A 13,358-nucleotide genomic window follows, 5' to 3' on the forward strand; every position below is an offset into this window, starting at 1 on the left:
TTAATACCTATCCTCGATTATTTAAACCCTGTTATTACCCACATTTTAAACTTTTCCTTAGAATCCAAGACCATTCCAACAGTTTGGAAGTTAGCACATGTGATTCCTTTACCTAAAATATCAAATCCCACTTCTCTTTCACAATTTCGTCCCATCTCTATTTTGCCTATCCTGTCAAAGATCCTTGAAGACGTTGTACACAAGCAACTGTCCGCATACCTAACACATAAACATCTCCTTAGTCCTTTCCAATCCGGTTTCCGTTCCGGTCACAGTACTTCCACCGCTCTGCTCAAAGTCACTGAAGACATTCGCTATGCAATGGATAAAAGAGAATTTACTATCCTTATTTTGCTTGACTTTAGCAATGCTTTTAACTCAGTTGACTTTGATGTATTGCTTGGTATCCTTCGCTCACTTAACATTGCTCTGCCTGTGATTGATTGGTTCCAATCTTACCTTCGTGGTCGTCGGCAGATGGTAAAGTCTGATGAGGCTTCCTCGGACTGGGCTGATCTATCTGCTGGTGTTCCGCAAGGCGGCGTACTTTCTCCTCTTCTGTTTTCAATTTTCATTAACGAAATTTCCAAAGTTATTTCTTCTCATTACCATCTCTATGCAGACGATTTACAACTTTACAAGCACACCACCTTGTCAAATCTATATTCGGCCATACTTGACGTTAATTATGATCTCGACAGAATTAAGAACTGGGCTGAATCTTTTGGGCTTCTTGTTAATCCCTTGAAGTCAAAGGTTATGATAATAGGTAGCACACAATTACGTAACAAAATTAACTGGGACATTGTACCATCAATTGTCTATGATGGAATTCAAATTGATTATAGTGAGCAAGTAACTAGTTTAGGGTTAATCATAGACTGTAATTTATCGTGGAGAGCTCAGGTTAACGAAGTCAGTAAACGTGTCCACTACTCTGCATTCTTTAAAACGCTTGCAGAATTTTCTTCCTTTCCAAACTAAAATTTTACTTGCAGAATCCCTCCTTCTTCCTATCCTAGACTATGCTGATGTTTGCTATCTTGATGCGAATGAAGAGCTACTTGACAAACTAGATAGACTTCAAAATTTGTGCATTCGTTTCATTTACGGTCTGCGCAAATTTGATCATATTTCTCAATTTCGACGTCAGTTAAAGTGGCTCCCTATCCGTCTTCGCCGGAACTTGCACATATTAACGCTTCTTTTTAACATATTAAACCATAGTAGCCCTGATTACCTACATGAGCGTTTTCTGTTTTGTCCTCCTCGTGAAAGACTAGTACGCGCATGTGTGGCATCGAAAACACTGGAGGTACCTTTTTTTAATACCACGTTCTACGGTAACTCCTTTACTGTTGTTGCCGCTCGTCTCTGGAACTCTCTTCCGGATGATATTTTCCACAATAACGTTACCATAAGATCTTTTAAAAACAGAGTAAAGCAGCACTTCCTTTCTACTTAAGTTAATTTTATTATATATTTATTTTATATGTATGTAGTTGTATGTATGTATATTATAAATATGTATTAATTTATGTATTATTTGTATTTAGTATATAATATAATTAATTATAGTTAAAAGTCTATGTATTTCTTATAAAATGATACTTGATATTGTACCTACACCATAATTATAATTTACAAATAATCTCCAACAGAATCAGGGTTTCTGGAAGAGATCTCTTGTTAGAGATAAGTTATACTTTGTACACGTCTTTTGTCTATGTAATTGTCTATATATTTGTTGGTACATAAATAAATAAATAAATATATATATTAGAAACTAATTTTGAACATGGATATATTGTAGAAAATATAATATAAGGAAAAACTAGTCAAAAATGTATACGTAGAAAAAATATGTTGATTGCTGTGATGCTGAATTATTTCTCGTAGAGAAGTTTCACACGGTCACTCTGATGATGAGGGGCAATTTGAGATAGAAGAGAAAAGATTTTTTATGGGAAGGCACGCCCGGTTGTGATTGCGGGAGTTAGTTAGCACTGGTGGTTGGAAAGGCTCAAATAGTAACAATGTGTTAAAGGTTAGTATTTTACCCCTCGGGTGAGATGCTATCCTTGTGGTGAATTTAATGTAAAGAAACCACCGGTTCGGAAAGTAGATTCTATCGAGAAGAACCGGCAAGAAATCCAGTAGCACTCTTTTTCACCATTTTAATTAAATTGTGTCTCATTGAAGTACAATTATATATATATCCTGCCTATAAATCAATAAATAATAAACTACGCTTTTTTATCTTTCATATTATCGGAGTTAACAAGGTTTCTTTTTTGACATAAGCTTTAATTTTTTTTAATAGGTAAAGTTAAAAAGAACTGTGGTATCTTAGAATAGAAACGAATATCGTGCTTTAGGATGGATGTACTAACTTTACGAATTTGGAAACTAGGTGATATTGACAAAAAAAAAACTATAGACGGATTTTTATTTTCTTTAAGTATAAACAAAACTGCGCGAATTGTAATTGCATATTCTTAGAAATATTAAATCTGTTCTTTCATGTTCATCTGTTTAAAAAGGTAACTGCATTTTTTTAACTTTTATATTTTACAATTATTTGTCCGAGTCTATTTAAAAAAAATCAGTTTTAAGTGTCAAACTTAGTTCAAGTATTTTTTTCCTATTAGTATTGTAAATATTAATAAATATTTTAGAAATATTTATTGGAATATCCTCTTGCGAGTATATAGCCGCTTTCTGAAATTTCTAAAATATATTAAAATTGAGTAAATCACGACTTTAATCTTTAATATATATAATATAATGCTCAAGACGAAAGTTAACGCGTAATAAGTAAAAAATACGCAGTGATATTTAACTTTTAAGAAGTTAGTACGGACAGCTAGTTCAGTTATATTTTAATCCAGGCAGACGGACTGCCGATGGATATTTAAGTTAGTGTAATTAAGTTTATAATTGCTGTTAATACAAATCCCATCAAAACATAAATGTGAAATGAGAGCCAAGTTCAATATTATGAAATAGGCGTTGGTTGTTGACTTCAACGACAAAAGAAGTGAGATCTAAAGGGGTGCCAAATTCAATGGTCAGTCCTGAAATTTATTTGAATGCCCGTTCTTCTTAATGGAAAACTGCCTTTCGCCGGGCGGTACAATGATCGAATTCAATGCTACAATAATATTAAGTTGAGAAATTAATTTTAATACTTTTTAAAATAATTATGTTTAGCTCTTTAATCATTGATATTTTGATAAACTTTACCATGTACATTATATTATATGAATAAAAATGTAACTTTAAGAACTCACGTTTTATGTTAAGTGCAACCTAAGTGCAACATAATATACTTATTTCCTTATTATGTTTGTTTAAGCTCTAGAATAATTTCATATCGTGTTTTGCTTAAGATTAAATGTACTCATCGAATTTTTATTGGGACAATTGTTTTCGAAAGCAAAGCGCTCTTCAATTCTCGATCTGTTTAACTTTTTATTTTATTTATGAGTCACAAAATATACACAAAAAAATACATTCTTAAGATAAAGCATTAACTTGAAACTATATGACAATCTATCACTACATGTAAATTGTTTTGTGCAGAAATATAAGATTTACATAATCTCATCTAAAAATACGGTAACTATTTGCCTCATCCTTTCGTTATTCGGAGAAATAATTTTTTGGAAGGTGCTTTGGAAAGAGACGAAACGGACAAACACAAATTAAAAAAAAAAACTTAATAAATAACAGATATTAATACTTAATATTAACACGCGTCTGCTGCTTGCTGGCAGTGCTGGCAAAAATGTCGGCGGGTGTACTTAATTAGGTATAACTTGGACAAATCAGTTTTAGAATATTGTTTTCCTTTTCGCAAGTCATAAAATTTTGTTTTTTTTTTTTTGATTTTAGTTCACTAGCTGTTTCTAATTTTGTAGTCTGTTTAATTTTTTCATAAATTATTTTTATCTTGGCATGACACGATGCCGCGTTTCCAGATAGGTCGAAGCTGCGTGGACATCGACGTTAAATGTCACCGTCAAATGTATTACCCTATCCTTTCACGAGTGACCTCTCTCTCAGATTTTCATATCATCAATACCCGTGTTCCTAGCGTACTTATTCTCCCTAGTCCCTACCTCTTTATTATGTTATATGTGAGAGAGAGACGAACTTATGTTCAATTACATAGAAATTTCGAGATATCCTATAAGCGTCCACCACCCTCCACCTGATGCACCTACGCAAAACGAATAAAATCAATACAGCTACAGCCGCCTATGTGCTAATTTATATAGATAACTAGCTATTGACCGCGACTTTGCTCGCGTGGAAATTGATTATATTACAGAATAATTTAAAATATTACGTTGATTTAAGACCTAATTTGTGGTTTGACTTTCGTTTGATACACCAGACTGCTTACAGAGCTCTCGCTCGAACAGGCTATTTAGAGCTGTCCATACGAAAAACAGTCTTCTCTTATATCTACTCCGGCCATTTTATATAAATAATATAAAAAAAAATTATATAAATATATAAAAAATGAGGAGCTTCAAGACTAACCTATATACGAAATTTCAACCCCTATTTTAACCCTTAGGGATAGAATATCTAGAAACGCTTAATTACATATCTACTCATTTCTCATCAGTAGCCTAAAAATAAAGATAAATGCTTATAACTTCAAAAATTACGGTTTCCAGTCTAACCTATATATAAAATTTCAACCCCTATTTCAAACCTTAGGGCTAGAATATCCGGAAACGCTTAAATACGTATCTACTCATTTTTAATCAGTATCTTAAAAATGAAGTTTCATGTAAAAAATGACGTACTTCCAAACGTTCAACCCCTATTTCACCCAAATTCATTATTTCACCAAAATTCCTTTCTTAGTGGGTGTTTACTCAATAAAAAGATCCTACTCACCAAATTTCAGGGCCCTAACTTTAATAGTTTACGGTCGGCGATGATGAATCAGTCAGTCAGGATATATAGATAGATAAAATACTCCAATAATATTTACTCGGTCCCCTATCTATTATACGTTAATACTACCCAGACAGATTGTTTTAAATTATTCTGCGTGTATTACGTCGCTCACCTACGAAGCTCGCGAGAGAGACGCAATATGAAATTCCATAGAAAGTTCGAGTAAATCCAACAAGTGCAGATATAGATTTCAGCGTCCTATTTTTTTAAATCTATTTTACATAAGTATTGAAATGAAATTTAATCTTTATTAAATGTCCCTGGTAATTAATATTTTTATCTGAGTAAGGATAAATAATGGATTATGGGTAATTGTTTTGCTTTAGTTATAATAATTTTTAATGGATAAAAATAGTTATTACGGATGTACCTTAAAGGATAGACACATAATATTGCGGACTTTTTGTAGGCCTTTTTAAGACCTTATTTTTATTACTGAATCGCTTCGATGTATTTACTTAGGCTTAGGCAGCGTTAGCTATGTAAGCAAATATAAAAACAGTAATTTTAATAAAATAGTCACAGTACACCCTATTTGTATAACTTATATATATATACGTCGCTTATCGCTCTTTTTATTAGTAAAACCAGAAGAAGTTAGCAGAGTAACATATAGAAACAAAGGGATTTAAAGAAACTCTGAAGTTAAAAGTATTCTAACGATATTCTAACGAGATTCGGTCTGCTTGGCAAACTGAAAGCAATGATAAGAGCTATGCTTTGCTTATTTTATATTTCGCTTTGCGACATAACTGATAAAGAAAATATCAATAATATTAATTCATTATTACAGCAAGAGCCTGGCAACCTCCCACTCTACCATATAAGCACCAATAGGTGAAGCGATGAGAGGAACAACGCGCAGTGCGCATCGCACATGCGCCTCAGACTGCATCTCTTAAATCAATACATATGAAAAATGTAAGCTAACTGCAATTCTGCCACAAATTTTGCGGGCACACGAAAATTAAAGTATGAAAGTAATTTAAGTGTATTTAAGGTGATTGAATGAACCACATTGATGTGCGAATCATGTGTACGCTGATTTATAACGCCGGCAAGTGTAATAAACTATTTTCCTTCTCCTAGCCTACAAAAACTATGACTCATTCCTTGGCCCGTGTTTTTCAGGAAGGCCAAAGGAACGCTGTTACAAATAATGGTGTTTTCATAATTACGAGCTCGGTTTCAGTGATATCACTTACGTGATTTAAACTTACTTTTACTCAGTTTGAATAATCATAAATTATAATCAATTTTAATCTCTAAAAAGTTATTTGTTAAATTTGTTAAAAAAGACATATTATGGACGTAAATGCAATTCCACAGTTAAGTGTAGTGATAGAAACAAAAACTTAAAACTTAAGGTATGCTTGTAGAAAGTGTAGTGCTCTTAAGTCCCAGTTTAAGTGAGAAGTTTCCGGTGAGTAAAGAATTTAATGTTATTTGTACACCATATTACATATACTTTATATTTATACAGTATAAATTCCGACCCAGAGCGTCGCAGGCAAATATTATTTAGACCATCCTTTAACAAGTGTTTCATGTAACCGATAAGTAAAACTACTATATTGTTGCCATTGTTTACATATTTAAGTTTGTACTTGATCGACTTGATGGAGTAGCATTCAATACTAATGTGAGCTTCAAAGCTACCCAATTTTAAAGAAATTGTTGTTGATGAGTTTATGTTTGATAGCACACTTTGGGAATGAAACGATCGCCTCCTGGCTGTTTCTATTCATATACAATTATGTATCTAATTAATTTGACAATAAAAAAAAAGACCCGCTGAGTTTCTTTCGCCGGTTCTTCTCAGGTCAGGGTGTTCCTTTTTCCGAACCGGTGGTAGTGTTTAATTTGACCATCAATAAGTAAGTGTAATGCTTCTATGTTGAATAAAGGAATTTGAGTTTGAGTTTGGACAATATTAGTGAGCATAGCACAATTCAACAATTGTCAACATGAATATCTTGTCCTTTGAACCCCATCCCACCACGGAGTCACTCACTTTAGTATAAACACTCAAGACGCTTTATACACTATACTATAACTAAAACTATACTATTATTAAGTAAAATACAAAACCAAACTATTCACTGTCCGGGAGCGTACACACTAAAAAAATACTTAAACGATTTTAATTTTAAAACGATAATACCACTCCGCAACTCAGACTAGTGTAGAAAGATCTGAGTGGTTAAATCGAAATTAATTCCAACAAAAAAAAAGTTTTAATAAAACGCCTTTCGTTTTTTATAATACTTATTATTTTATGTATTATCCTTTACGTCACTAATAATAGACCAAAAATTGTTAGAAAGTTACTCTGATGTTAACATTCCCCGCGGACTGTTCTTCGCGTGGAATGTTACACTCAGAGCTATGAACTGAAGCAATAAGAAACCAGTTTTCAGTTTTCTAACATTATACTGACTGGCACTCCCTGGCTCGATTAACCACAAAAGTTTTATATTGATGAGACGATCTGCTTATAAAAGTTACAAAGCGACTGATTCTGCTACTGCACACACGCAAACACACGTAAGATACCTGATGGATTAACATTGGTTCCCTGGGAACGAGGACGGGCCCTTGTGTGGGACGCTACATGCGTTGACACGTTGGCTCCGTCTCATATCCGAGAAACAATGTTAAGAGCCGGTGCCGTCGCGGAAAAAGCTGAAGCAAAAAAAAGATCTAAACACTCGTGTCTTATGTCAAATTACTTTTTTGTCCCATTTGCTGTCGAAACACTTGGTCCTTGGAGTAATGGTGCAAAAAGCTTCATCAAAAGTATAAAACCTCGCCTTATTGCCTCCACTGGTTATAGGAGGGCTGGTTCGTTTTTAGCCCAGATGAATTGCGATTCAACGGGGAAATGCTGCTAGCATTCTTTCCACCATTCCACGCGGTCAAGATTTATACAGTAACTATTTTTAATTCATATTCGTATATATTTAAGCATTTGGTTATTAATTCTTATTTTAATAAATGAATATTCTTCGAATTTCGAAATGTGTAAATACGTTTTATTGTGTCCGTTAGTAGCAGTAATCCGAAAGTAGACAACATCAACATAACCACGCTCAGAACTATCGGACAACAAATGAAGCTCAATCAAAGCTGCATCCGTGGATACAAATCGGTTTTTTCTTGAAAAGACTAAAAACGCATTAGTACATTTTAACCACACGCTTTTAAAATCAACCGGTAAAGATTCATCCCATGACAAACCATGCACATATAATTGTTGCATCATACACTTAGCGTCTGTTGATTCCAACGCACACTTAACACTTTATGACACTTTCATCTTCTGCTGCAATAAAATTTATACTAAACTCCTTACCTTGCTCACTTGCGAAGTTCGAAACATCCACTAGAACTAGAAATAAGGCTATGAGTTCATCCTTTAATTATATAATATAATAAACACAGCCAACATAATTCACAAGCCACATACATATTCAAGAATTGTAACTAAGAATATAATATATTTTATAATCAATAAAAGATTTTATTAATAAATAACCTTTCCTTACATTATCATATAAATAGACATAAAATATAAGTTATAACCTAAGCTATTCTTAAGTTAAACAATTTCAATATTAAATAGTTCAAGTTCAGTTGTCACTTCTGTCTGGCGTCCCGAGACGCACACGATTTTTTTAGCCTCGTCCATTAGACCCGAATCCAAATAATCCTTCATAAGATCACAGTATACCTTTCTTAAAGCTAATAAACGTCACAAAGCGATATCCCACGAATTACCTTAGTCGCGTCGATCAGTTTTAAAAGGAAGTCTAATTTTATATAGTTTTTGTCACGAGAATGAATTGAAACTAAATGCTCTTCAAAGCGCTTCTACTCCAGGCTTGATGATGATGGTGATGATGTCCTAATTGACGAATTCGTCAATAGCGAATTTGGTTCGTGTGTTGCGAAGATCCTTGAAACGCCACATTTGGTTTTAAACGTTCTGTGGATGGAATGACAAAACAATTGGCCTTTCTTATTGTACGTGTAGCAATACGTACGTTTGAGATGGATCCTTTTTAATAAGGCGATTGGTATCGAGATCATCCAAACGGTTTCACTCGAATATAGTAAAAATCTTAGTAATAGTATTACTCCACACGGGTCTCTGATTAGCGAGCGTTTCCCAAGAGTTCAGCGGTATATTATAGGCAGTCAGGACTCGCTTTAAAACTTCCTTGTATTGAAGGAATTGGCCTCCAGGTCTACGGTTTCTCTCCTTTAGCTGTGAATAAAACACAGATTTAAGTAGTCTGGAGTCGTTTTTTCGAACAAGGTAACAAACAAACAAACTCTGGCTCTCAGTATACCAAAAGATGCCGACGCCTTTGCAATACAGGAGGAAATTTTTGAATCAAGGCGGTTATCGTCGCAAATAGCTACCCAGGTACCGAAATAATCATACTTCCTCCAAAGTCTTGTCGTCTAAAGATATTGAGGTAGTATCCTGTGTATCGCCACGTGCGGATTGTTTCATTATTTGGGTCCTTAAGGTGCTGATAACAAGTTCAAAACGGTTACTCGATTTATGAAGGCGGTTTATAAGTAGCTGCAGATTGTGAGCGTTGTCAGCTACTAAACAGACGTTGTCTGCGTAGAGAATATCATCAATCGATACGTATGCACCATGCGTTTGGACCTGAATCGTGTCAAGTCAAATGCACTTATCAGATCTTATTTCAAGAGAAATATTTTCTGTACAGTTGAGTCTCGCAGGACTGCAGCAAAATAAAAACCAAAAAGAGTCATCATACAATTTTAAAAAAGTTATAATTATAAAAAATATTTTTTAATGTAACAAAATATATACAAAACGTCATTTATAACCTAATACATATATAATTTTAGTATAAACACAAACACTAGCATATTAATCAGTATAGTTTGCCAGAGAATCCTCAGCTCAATATTAACACCGTTAGTCGAAGCGCTGTGGGGAGCATGCGCCCTTCACCGTATCTCATTAAATAATAGGTAGGTCTAAAATATGAAACTGAAAGTTGTCCTGGCGGTATCGCTCGACGTGGCGAACGCCTTCAATATTTCTATTCCCCTTTCTAGATGATACGGGAGGCACCCCGATACCATGAGTTGCCGATCTATCCTGAGGAGGCTGCTGGAGGCGTACCTCCAGGACAGGGAGATCCTCTGGGCGGAGGTCGATGGGAGGCTGGTCCGGCGTCGTGTAGGCTGCGGCGTTACATAGGGGGTCGGTTCTCGGCCCAATTATCTGGAACGTCGGTTTCGACTGGATCTTGTGAGCACCCGTCCTTTCCGGGACGTTGGGCTGTTGGGGGTGTTGTGCTACGCTGATGACACCTTCGTCACGGCGTCTGGGCGGGACTTTTGGAAGGCGGCTCGCCTCGCCGAGGTCGGAACGGCTCTCACCGTGGACCGCATGGGAATGCTGGGCTTGAGGGTCTCCATATCTAAAACGGAGGCCCTCCTTTTCCACGGTCCACGGAAAAGACCTCCATGAGGGGCGAGTATCATCGTCCAGGGGACGGTGATCAAGGTGCAGGCCCGGATGAAGTATCTGGGCTTGATATAGACGGTCGATGGAGCTTTGTCCATCTCGGCCCGAGGCTCATCAACGTCGCCTCCGCCCTCGGTCGCCTCCTTCCGAACGTGGGAGGGCTAGGGTCATAACGCCGGTTACTCTATGCCGGCGTAGTGAGGTCGATGGCGCTGTACGGTACCCCGATCTGAGTAGACGCCCTCACCGCCGATAATCGGGCCCTGCTGCGGAAGTCGCAGAGATTTTTTATATAAGATTTTTTATATTATTATTCTTATATTATTATCGAATTTGGAGGTATCTTATAAAATGACTTTTTCACTGGATTCCATACTTTTGACAGTTGAAACCAATCTTCAATTTTTCAATTTCAATGGCTTCTCGTACCAGTCGGGGTATGTACATTACATACCCCCCCACCCCCCGAGAAGAAAAAAGTTATGCAAACCCTTGAATAATAATATAAAAAATTCGCGAATCGATACGGTGAGTTTCGTTTGTAAAACACGGGATCGAGTTTCGAGTGTAAATAAAACAAATAGTAGGGCTGAAAGTGACAGTGGTAGTGGTAACCAGTGTTTACGCAGCAAACGTACGAGAAAGGAGGTAGTCCGATATGGACACTTCTAATGCCGTCAACATCTACCCGCAAACGTCAGTCTCGTGAACAAGACACTCGTAGATAATGTCGAAATATCGAGCTCCACCAAATAAAAATAAAAAACATGGTAAATATCCCGTTTTAAATACTGTTAGTAATACATAGGTAGGTAGTTGAATAGTTATTATTATATCCATAAAGTTGATGCAAAAGTCCACAAGAGTGTGTTTCGTACTCCTATTATTATTAAATAGCAGTGGGGCACTATTAATAATAGGAGTACATAGGATAGATACTAAGAATTATTACGTAATCGCATCATTTCCTGGTAAGCACGAGTATCATGAGGATGTTTTAACAGTTTGATAGGGTTTAGTTTGTTTTGTTTTTTGTCTGTTTGTTATTCTGATGCTACCCTCTGTGTTACGATACTCCTTTTTTAGCAGACCTTATCGATAAGGTTCCCCCAATTACATTATCATTCGAATTATGTAAAAAATATAGGTACTTAATTTTTCACCAAATTTCCATAAATTTATATTTCAATAAATTAAGTGTGGACACATTGCCAGCCATGCCGACGCGGGCGGCACGTGCGGTGTGCCACCCGCAACCCCCGCCCCGTAGCTAATTAGGTCAGTAGGGCAAGCGCCACCGTAAGGTTCGTATGTAGGTGTGCATGTTCGCCTAGCGATCGATCTTATGCATATACCTAATCTGTCGTGTGTGAGTTTGGTCCGTCATTAGTAATAAGGTATGTCTTATCAATACATACTACGACATTAAATAGATTAGATACCAAGACTACGACATTTCAGACAATTTAGTATTTCAACACATGCCCAAGGAAAAGTCTCGTGTATGTTACAGAGTATGCAAACAAAGGAGTTGAAATTAAAAATCACCAGGCCTTTTCAAGGAGACTCACTTTGAACATTTGTTAAGTTTAGTGAAGTTATGTAGATAAATACGTAGTTTAATGTTGAAATATCTTGGTATTTTTGCCTGTCCTAAGCCAGGCTTAAAGTATGAAGGGGGATTGGATCATACTTTTTTATCAAAGGTAGCCTGCTACCCTGTTAACAAGTGGGGGCGTTTAGGTAGGTAACCGTGCGATAACTAAACCTACCTACATACTAGTTTTGTCTTGACAGCGCAGCTAGGGTGTCTACACGACGCGTATTTAATTACATAACTATTGATTAACTTTACTTAAAACTTTATTAATATTTATGTTATATGTATTTTTTTTTGTCGTAATATATGATCGTCAAATATCACGTCCTTAAATATCGATAGTATTCAAACAGTCAGTCTGTATAAGTGTCACGATGTTTATCCGGGATGAACTCCGAAACTAATGAACCGATTTAAACTTTTCTTTTTTAAATGTTCCATAATCATAAATGTTCCAACTTAAGGGATAGGTTAGTTTATATCTCAATTTATAATTTAAATATTATTTTATTGGGAATTATTTGCTTGTTATCTGACAGAGTCATAACTTTCTATTAGTTCGATAATATTCTAACAGATGGCGGTATAAGGTAGTTAATTGGTTATTATTGTACAGTCGGGTTAAGAAAAGGTTCGTCACCTTAAGTTCTATTTTCGTGTGTATCGGTGAAGCAGATTATCGCTCAGTATGAGCATCTAGCAAAGTTACTCTTTATAGCGATTAAAAGTTATAATAATAATAAGAAGAAGATAGAGTAAAATAATATATACTCGCATCTAGTAAGCCTCTAATTGTTCCAGTCGGCTGTCGGTCGCCGTCAATCGGGATGATAATTACCAACTTTTCACGAAACCTTCGTGAAAGCTCGTGTAACATCGGAGATTAGGACATTGTCTTATTTCTTATAAAAGAGAGTGCATAATAGTAATCCTACTTCCTACTAATATTATAAACGCGAATGTTTGAAGTTATGGATCTGGCTGATTTCTCTGAGGTATGGATGGATGTTTGTTACTCTTTCACGTAAAAAATATTGAACGGATTTGGATACAATTTGGCACACATATAGAATACGTACTGGAATAACACTTTTTATCCCGGGAAAACATAAACGCGGAACGCGGTTGAAACCGCAGGACGGAAATAGTAAATAAAATAGTAAAAATAAATAGTAATTATGGTAAAATTTATTCATTTTGACAAATGTTATTTATTTTATTAAAAACGAGTATATCCGCCATTCGTATCAATCACAG

General features: G+C 35.6%; 1 protein-coding gene across 4 annotated transcripts in view; it reads left to right on the forward strand.

Annotated features, from left to right (window-relative positions):
- The first annotated feature begins 6,514 nt into the window (after positions 1-6,514).
- The window catches only part of LOC113403416 (medium-chain specific acyl-CoA dehydrogenase, mitochondrial), a 345,704-nt gene continuing 338,860 nt past the window's right edge, over positions 6,515-13,358 (forward strand). For all 4 annotated transcript variants that reach the window (XM_064220370.1, XM_064220366.1, XM_064220368.1 and 1 more), the window contains exon 1: positions 6,515-6,529. The gene's annotated coding sequence lies outside the window, so the exon portion shown is untranslated. The remainder of the gene's footprint in view (positions 6,530-13,358) is intronic.

This window comes from Vanessa tameamea, chromosome Z (genome assembly GCF_037043105.1).
Source record: "Vanessa tameamea isolate UH-Manoa-2023 chromosome Z, ilVanTame1 primary haplotype, whole genome shotgun sequence".
Lineage (NCBI taxonomy): Eukaryota > Metazoa > Arthropoda > Insecta > Lepidoptera > Nymphalidae > Vanessa > Vanessa tameamea.